Genomic DNA, 9,257 nt, shown 5'->3' with positions numbered 1-9,257 from the left:
TCATGTTTCTCACCTTAAAGGATGGACGACGACTTATCCGCAAGACAGTTTAGAAAACAATGAGTCGTCCACTGAAAATGAAGACACTGCGAGTGAGTAAAACGGTGTGCCGCGCCCGCGTATTGCCGTTCTCCAAAAACTGCAGCAACGAAAGTGCCGGGAGGACAACGCAATGATAAAACACAACCTTAAGTTTTGTTCGAAGCGTGAAGCGCAGTACTGAAACTGAAATGCAATATTAATAAAATAGTTTCATGGAATAAATTTACTTCTGTACAGAGAATAATACATCGGTGGCGTTCGTCGCGCCATCTTTGCGACGTTGAATCAGTTAACTTGAAAAATCTCCTTTCCGTAAATCCATAAAAAGCCTTTAAAGAATGAATGTTAAAAGGCGATTGTTGCTGAGAGCCGTCTCTGAACGCAATCAAAAGATAACATACATTCACTGAAGACAGGAATAAAATAAGGTGAAGATAAATGAATAGTGTAACTGTTGTCATACCGTCACATCCTGGCTGCGTTTGCGGCTTTTTGCTGCTATTAAGAACAAAAAACATGGTATTATGCAACCTAAACGGAAACATACCTCAGAAAATATGATCGTAATTCATTTGAAAGTTGTGAATTTAATAAAAATAAAAAATTGTAGCTACAAGGGTCGAACACCTCTTACAATCAGGTAAGTGGTGTTAATCCATTACACCACAGGAGCGACAGGTAGTGCGGTCTTTAAATACGCTCTCATTCGTTTTTATTGAACGCCCTAAAAATGGCGCGACGGACGCAATTGACATGATCAGAGAATTACTGCAAGGCATTTTAATACAGCGAACTATTTTATTACGTATGCATTTTACTTTATGCACTGCAATGTGCACTTAAAAACATAAAGCTTTACTGACCTCCTTTTTGTTGTGTTTTATTTCTTAGTGACGCCACCAGGCATTTTCGTTGCTGCAGTTTTCAGGGACTGACAATACGCGCCGCGGCCCCTCTGGCTTTCAATAAGCAGATAAGCAGTGTCGAGCTGAACAGCTTTTAGGGCACGTTCCAAGGGTGAATGCAAGTAATTTGATTCACCTGTCAATTGATTACATTCACTTTATACAAAATTAGTTTTGTTCCTATTTGTTCGGCGTTCTTTAGCGTTAACGGGCAGTCCGTGTACGTTTTAAGTTTTTTTTATTCACTTTGATTAACGAGGACGTTAATAACTGTCAGAATGCCCAAGTGGTAGCGATCGTCTTTTCATTACCGCGCCATTCCTTCCCCTGGGCAGCGGCCGTCCGCCCCTTGGACTCTGAGTGGTGCGTCCCGACCACCGCTTTGGCACGTGTGCCTGGATTTCAACGCACGCGTGCAACACCGGACCCTGCTGGCAACGCTTGTGTTGAGAGAGTGCGATCCCGGGAACGCCAGGAGTGCGAAGTGCGTCAGGACGGGTGTGAGCGGTGCGTCAACACGGAGAGCGGACGCTTAAAAACTCTATGAACGTGCGTGTGCGAGACGAAGAAGTGCAATTGTAATTTAGTTAATTGTTAATATACCCATTGTAAGTTTTCGTATTTTATTTCTGTGTCGTCTTTTCTTTCACATCTCTTTTTTTGTTCTCATGATAACATATGTTGCACTCTGACATTCTAACTCAGTCATTACACAAAGAGGATTGGAATGCTGCTTCACTCTATGCCCATGGCATACCAGCAGTAATCGTCAAATATGTATGTGATAACCCCTGCAGAGGGTTTTAAGGCAATGAAGCTGAAATGCCAGCGAATTTTCTTTAACGTGAGACAGTTATGAGTGTCTGTGCATGCTCTGGATTACAATGGTAGTGAATACTCTTCCCATGGGGCCGTTTCAATTTCTTCCACTGGCCCTGTCCTAGTCGGGCAGCCCTATTGTTTATCAAATTCAATCAAATTGACCACAAGGTTGTCCTACTGCGAGTGCATCACCTTCATTTATGAAGTTGGCAATCTTCATTTTGCTTTGATACAATTTGTGTTTTACTGGCTGTCCAGAGCTCGGAGGGTTGCCAAAACCGCCTTTGGGATTCTGGCAACCCGTTTTCGGTGCCTGCACAGTTATTGAAGCAAGACCGGAGAGAGTTGTGTCGTCATCTTCGCAGCTTGTGCTATACACAATTTCCTCAGATATGAGATGCAAGCTCCACTGGAACAGTGTGTGGAGGAGGCTAGTGACAACACACTCTTTAGCTTGCAACAGGCAACACGGGGGCGCCTTTGGATGCCCCAATACATTCGAGGCTGCTGTCTGGGAGCAGCTTTGCTGATACTTTAAGGACAGAGATGCAATGTCGTTGCAGCAGGACTCTGCTCACCTTAATAGGCAGTTCACAGATAGTGTACTGAAGGAAAGATCCGGCCAGATGACATTTTTATTGGGCAAAGACATGCAGTGCCATGGCAGCATGGTCACTGGTATTAATCGCTGCGGCAATGAGTGTTCTATATAAAAAGTATTCAGCAGGGTGCCCTTTTTTCAGCTGCATTCAGGTGCCTCTAATGATTTCAAGAAGTTCTTTTTCACATTTCACCTGCTTGGTAGTGCTTCCGTCGTGCACCAGAATAAATAGCAAAATGTGTTGTTTTATCAGGGACAGATGGCTTTTGGATTGCGTTGACCAGGGTCTCGAGGGCCGTATGTCGCTTACTAAAATTGGATTTGATACAGCACTTTCTCTACCCTGTCTCGGTCGCTTTGCTGGTGGGTATGCGTGTTATGTCCACTGGGCTTTAACATAGTTGCATCTGTGCCGCTGAACCTACTTCTAACTGTAGAGGCTTCCTGTAACTTTCTGCATCAGGCTCGTATGGCATCGGGCATACGGTGAGCTTAGTATTGCCAGATGTTACTCTGAAAGCCAATGCAAGCACAATACATTAGGTTACTTACCAAAAAGTCGTGAATGCAAAAAAGCAGATTATCTCTAGCCAAAGAAAACTTTGCGGCTTCTTGAATACCAGTGGATTACTTGATGAATTACAAAGAAACACTGTTCACGTAAAAACATTTGCATGTTGGCAGAGCAGAATCTCGTAGTCTTGAGTGTCAACCTGAGAGCTCTAGTTGTTGAGAACAAAACTCAATAATTTATTCTATGCTCACGAAATGTAAAATGCACAACCTATTTATGAATGTATAGCTGGTAGACTCGACAAAAAGTTCGAGCACCTTTCATGTGTAAAGTAAATCTTTTTTGAAAATGTGCAAAACATGCAAATTTCAGCAAACGTTATCTGAAGAGTAATTTAGTGTCGATGCTATAATACTAGGAAATGTGCTTGCCAGTTCTGCCCCTTCTGAAAATGCTTCAGTGGCTTCACTGGTGCCCCGGGCGTGGCACAGCATCAAGGAACTCCAAACAGCGGAATAATTTCCATTTCACTCTATAGCCGTCCCCACATGCTTGGCCACTTCTCTTCTCGTCAACTTTATTCTTCTCTTTACGATATTGTAACGGGCTGCAAAAAATGAAGAGCTGTGCGGTAAGAAAGATGACAAAGTGGTGCGATGCGTGCGCAGAGCGAGAGACGACTGACTACTGACACGGTGACCCTGAAGTCCCATACGTGCCGTCTTGCACTAATGACTTCAGCGTTACAACTTGGTGGAGGTGCTGGGTACTGACCACGATATAAGCATATGTTTGGTGTTGACACTGACCCACCAACCATAGTGGAAAATGCGCGCAGATTTTCCCAGGCCCTAGCAGGTGCACCCAATGCAGCGATGAGAGGGCGCTGCTAGCAGTCCGCATTGGCTTGAGGAGAGGCACGCGCGGGTAAGCGTCGTGCCCGGCTTTCGGTTACAGTTTAGGCTGTTTTGTGCAGCCGAGGCACATCACAAATCGTCATAGCTAGGTTTAGTTGACGCTGGTGGGCGCTGCTCAAGCTAGACTTCTGTGTCTATACGATTTGGCAGTAGCCACAATATTCTTTCTGTAAGCTTCCGTGTTAGCACGAGCCAAGCCAGCAGGGGGTGTTAGCAATTAGTTCATCTGGTGGCTATGAATATTTTGTATAATAATAATAAAATTAATTATTTCGTTTTTGCAGTACAAATGCAGGCCTGCCAAAGCCTCCGGAGGCTTGAATGTCAGTGCTCGGCAGTAGACAGCATATAAGCAATGAGCCGAGCAGACATGTAAAAACAAAAGAAAAGAACGAAAAAGCTACAAAAAAAGAAAAAAAATGGATTCAAAAGAGCGAACGCAAAAATGTACACATGCCAGGTGAGAAAACATGTAAAAACATAAGTAACAATGCTATGTACTAGAACTAACATCTTAATTTCACAAGGCAATCCTTCACTATCTTTTTGGAATTAGCAGAAAATATTTTTTTCGGTAACCGGTTAAGAGCAGAGGCAACATAATGTTTTCGAAGACGCTTGCCATAGCCTGTACACACTCTAGGTACAAGAAAACGATCGCGACTTCGCAGATCAGATATTTCAGAGTAATATAAGATGTGCAAAAATCGTTTGAACAGATGTGTTTAAAAACTTTTGTTTCAGAAAATAGATGAAAAACGTCAGGCATACGTAGAAGTTCAAAAGCGTTACTATGTTTATTACGTGACCTACCATGTAATACTGATTGAAGGACTGATTTCAGTAAACTATTCACTTTCTTTCGCCAAAAGGCAGAGCAGAAATAAAAGCAGCAAATACCATAGCATAATAAACTGTAGACTAAAGCGTATACTATTTGCTTGCGTACATTCATAAGGCAAAGGGACTGGACAGTACAGCAAACAGGCAACTTTCCGGAGCTGAGTACATACAAGAGACAAATGAGTATTTCAAGACGGGTCGGAATCAAAGAATACTCCTAAGTATTTGACTGTTGACACAGGCATAATTGACGGAGACTTGCAATGAACACAATTAGGTCTGCGCAAACGAATTGACATGCCATTAGGTATTCCCTTCAAATAATTGCGGAAAAATACTAATTGTGTCTTTTTATTGTTAACACTTAGGTTATTGCTGAACCATTCCATAACTAACTCGCTGTCATGTTGAATAAATTATAATCCTAACCTATAGTCCTTGTGTCTAGAGACTAAGAGCGTATCATCAGCATATTGAAAAACACAGCAGTTTGCAGAGCTCAAATCATTGACCTATAAATTAAACAAAATAGGTGCAAGTATAGATCCCTGAGGAACACCGGATGTAGTCTGCTGCTGGCCACTTCTATATTTGCCTAATTCAACATACTGTGAGCGATTGGATAGATAATTAACAAGAAGAGACAGAAAAGGACCTCTAAACCCATAATTGTGGAGTTTATCTGACAACACATCATGATTAACAGAGTCAAACGCCTTGGACATAAAACATAAGGCACAAGCAAATTAATTTTCTTCAATGCATCTGTTTAGAAAATCACATAGATCATCTAGCGCGTTCTGCGTACCACCACCCCTAATAAACCCAAACTGATTACCAGAGAACACGTCATGAGCTCCAAGAAAACTGATTATCACCATTTAAATGTGTATAACACGAGCGCAATGCATGGTAGGATCGAGATACCACGATAATTTTAAACTTTATTTTTTACTCCATTCTTGTAGATAGAGATAACCATCGCCTACTTCAAGCTCTCAGGTACTGTTTGGTTGGAAATAATGCAAAGATAATCGCGAGCAGAACATGATTTGGTCGTTCTAAATTTCTGATAAGTGTATCGACATAGATACCATCCCACCCTGGAGACTTTCACCTGCTAAACCCAGAAAGGATGCAACGTAGATTATCCTGGGTGCAAGAAGGCAAAAATTCTGATTCAAGCACCGATTGCATGTTGTGAGATGGTAGATTACGTACTGTTGAATTTACGGCCACACCAGCAGTCGAAAAGAAAGAATTGAACTCATCAGCAAGTGTCACAGATAACGCCCCAAAGTTGCGGGAAATCGAATCAGCTACGTTCCTAGGTGCACAAGCACGTAAGCGAGTAACAACATCCTAGGACCTAGCTGGCTTCCCTTTCAATGCCTTAAACCTTGCCTGGAAATATTGACGTCTTTTTGATCGGAGTAATGCGTTAGCCCTGTTGCGGGCAGACCTGTACAGTGCCCTCAATTCAGTGTTTGTAGGCGAACGCCTACAACGGGCCGGCCCAAGCCAGGAACAGATCCCAGTCGTACTTTACAATTGCGGAGTCAAGTCGATGTCTGTCAACGACATTGATTGTCTCCAGTTTATCTTGCGTCATAGCCGTTATACCAGCTTGTGAAAAAACACGGCAGCCAACGAAGAAATTGTCCGACATTTTTTGTTTTACGATAAATTAACTGGATTCAAAGTGTTCAAGGCGAACGTTCACGTGGTCAAGGCATGATGATACTAATTTACTATCAAACATTTCAACGCCCATGGGAAGGTTGATTGGGGCATCAATGGCGGCATTGGCAAGAGTGTTTAAGTAATCGACAACCAATAGTTTTTTTACCTTTTAGAAGGTCGATATTAATATCACCAATCATGCAAATACGACCCTGTGGAAAGGTGGTCTTGCTGAACTCTTCGATGAAGTAGGCAATATTTTGCTTTGGCGGACGATAAATTGCAACCGCAGTTATTTCAAGCAGTCCCTTGCGAATGGAGACAGCTAATGATTCTGCTGTGTTGAAAGAAATGGAAGTAGTCATCGAAACCCAACCGGCCTTAACAAAAATCGCTATACCACCCCCTGACGCAGAGTCACGAGTAAAGAAAAAGTTATTGTATCCCAGAATCGAAAATTGCTGCCAATGGTTATGCGAAATGTTAATCTCAGTCAAAACGAAAGCTTCAATGAAATCATTTAATACACTGGCTGCAAAGCAAAATTCGTCCCAGTGCTTCCGTAGGCTTCTAATGTTCACATGAAGAACAGTAAAACAACCTTCAGTGGCACTAAGGTATGTGTCATGTAAAGCAGAAAAATGACAAAATGGAAGCAAACCAGAATGCATGAGAAGAAAGGAGGCGATTAAGATAGTTTAAGTCAACTCAGATAAGTCCGAAAAATGCCTAACACGAATGGATGGGTCCCCTTCCTTCTTACGTAAGTAAATGTTACCGTTCTTAACCCACATAAAATCGTAGGCCTTTGCCTTGCCTGCAGGGCGTGAAGCCCAAAACGTTATCTGTTACTTTTTGAAAGGTTCTTGGCGAAGAATAACCTTAACTTATCATTGCTTTGATCCAATAATCGGAGTTTTGACCTAGCTTGGAGCCACTTATCTCGAATGCAGACGGCTGAAAATCTTACTAAAATGGGAGCAGGACCATTCCTACGAGGGGCACGGCTATGCACAGCCATCACCTGATCCTGTGAGAAGGAATCAATTGCAAGCTGAACACTCAAATCCTTCAGGACTTCCATCAGATTCTCATCCAGATTTGTGGGAAGGCGATGTATCTCTAGGTTGTACAACCTGCTGTATTGTTCCGATTCATTCAAATCGGATTGTAGTTTCATTATAGTTGGAAAGTGACACACGTTTCTAGGGAGTGCACCTGAGTGGTAAGCGCATCAATGGTCTCATCTCGAGCCAGAGAACAAGCCAGGAACGAGTCAGTTTTTAGAAAGACCATCAAGAGATGTCTGAACTTAATTCACCCCAGATGTCAGAGTTTGGACTTCAGGTTTCAATGAAAAAAGTTCGTCCAATTTCAGGTCCAGCGTGGAAATAGAGCCAACACGTTCTTTGATCGACTGAAATACCTCAAGCCTTCCGTAGATAGCAGCTAGTTGCACAGATGAGCTGGCGGTATCTGACCGAGAAGTAGTAACGGCACGGCACTGCTTGCACCGCCATTTATCGCGTTTTGCTCCCATCGAAGAGTAAGTAGCATCTGCAACCCCATTAGAGTCTTGACCCAAATGATAGTGGCTAGAGCAACTACAACATATATCTACAATCTGTATCAAGGGGCTTTAGGCAGTGAGCGCACTCTCTCTCAGACATGATAAAGCTCTACAATGTTTGGAGTTGGCGGTAGAAGTCAACACACACACACACACACACACACACACACACACACACACACACACACACACACACACACACACACACACACACACACACACACACACACACACACACACACACACACACACACACACACACACACACACACACACACACACACACACACACACACACACACACACACACACACACACACACACACACACACACACACACACACACACACACACACACACACACACACACACACACACACACACACACACACACACACACACACACACACACACACACACACACACACACACACACACACACACACACACACACACACACACACACACACACACACACACACACACACACACACACACACACACACACACACACACACACACACACACACACACACACACACACACACACACACACACACACACACACACACACACACACACACACACACACACACACACACACACACACACACGCTTCTGCGCTCACCTGCGTGACAGAGTGTGATCAGCACATGGCCATGATATGCAGCCAACTACAACGACTGCCCGGATTCTGTGGCTTTTTGAAGGCGATGAAGAATGATTTAGTGCCTCTAGCGGAAGCCAGACCAAGCCGCATTGATGAGAACGGCCCCATTGATTTCGCTGACAGTTCTTGATGCGCCTGGGCGGGCGATGAGGCTGCGCTGCGATCACAATCAAGACAATCTTAATCTTGAGGGGTCACCGAAGGCGAACAGTGCACAACGATCAGTACAATGCCATGTTATGCCGCCAATAAATATTGAATACTCGTCGCCGCTTGTTCGCCAGCGCTATTTTTATCCGTTCTGTTATAAAAGTTACAGTAGCACTCCGTGAATAGGAATTTTTGTAGATGTGGCACATAAACACAAAATTAACGATCCAGTCCGTGAACTGCATGCGGAAACTTTACAAGAGAATTCACGCGCTCAATGTGCTCTACGTATTTAAAACGCTGTTGTCGCGTAAGAAGATATATTTTCAACATGGTAAACTACAGCGATAAAAAACACAACGGAAATGTTTTATACTTGCACAAACTAGCCCCATCCGCCACCCTTCGGAAAGAGAAGCCTACGTCCAAAAGAGGTACAAAACCCGTTTTACTCACTCACGCTGTATGGCCCGTGAGTTGGGTATTCAGATGACTTCTACTTGCAAATGTTTATCCACAACAGTCGTTTCTTCGGACAAC

This window comes from Amblyomma maculatum, chromosome 7 (genome assembly GCF_055883805.1).
Source record: "Amblyomma maculatum isolate TAMU_Amacu chromosome 7, ASM5588380v1, whole genome shotgun sequence".
Lineage (NCBI taxonomy): Eukaryota > Metazoa > Arthropoda > Arachnida > Ixodida > Ixodidae > Amblyomma > Amblyomma maculatum.
The sequence above is the reverse complement of the archived record's forward strand: the minus strand, read 5'-3'. Positions refer to the sequence as shown.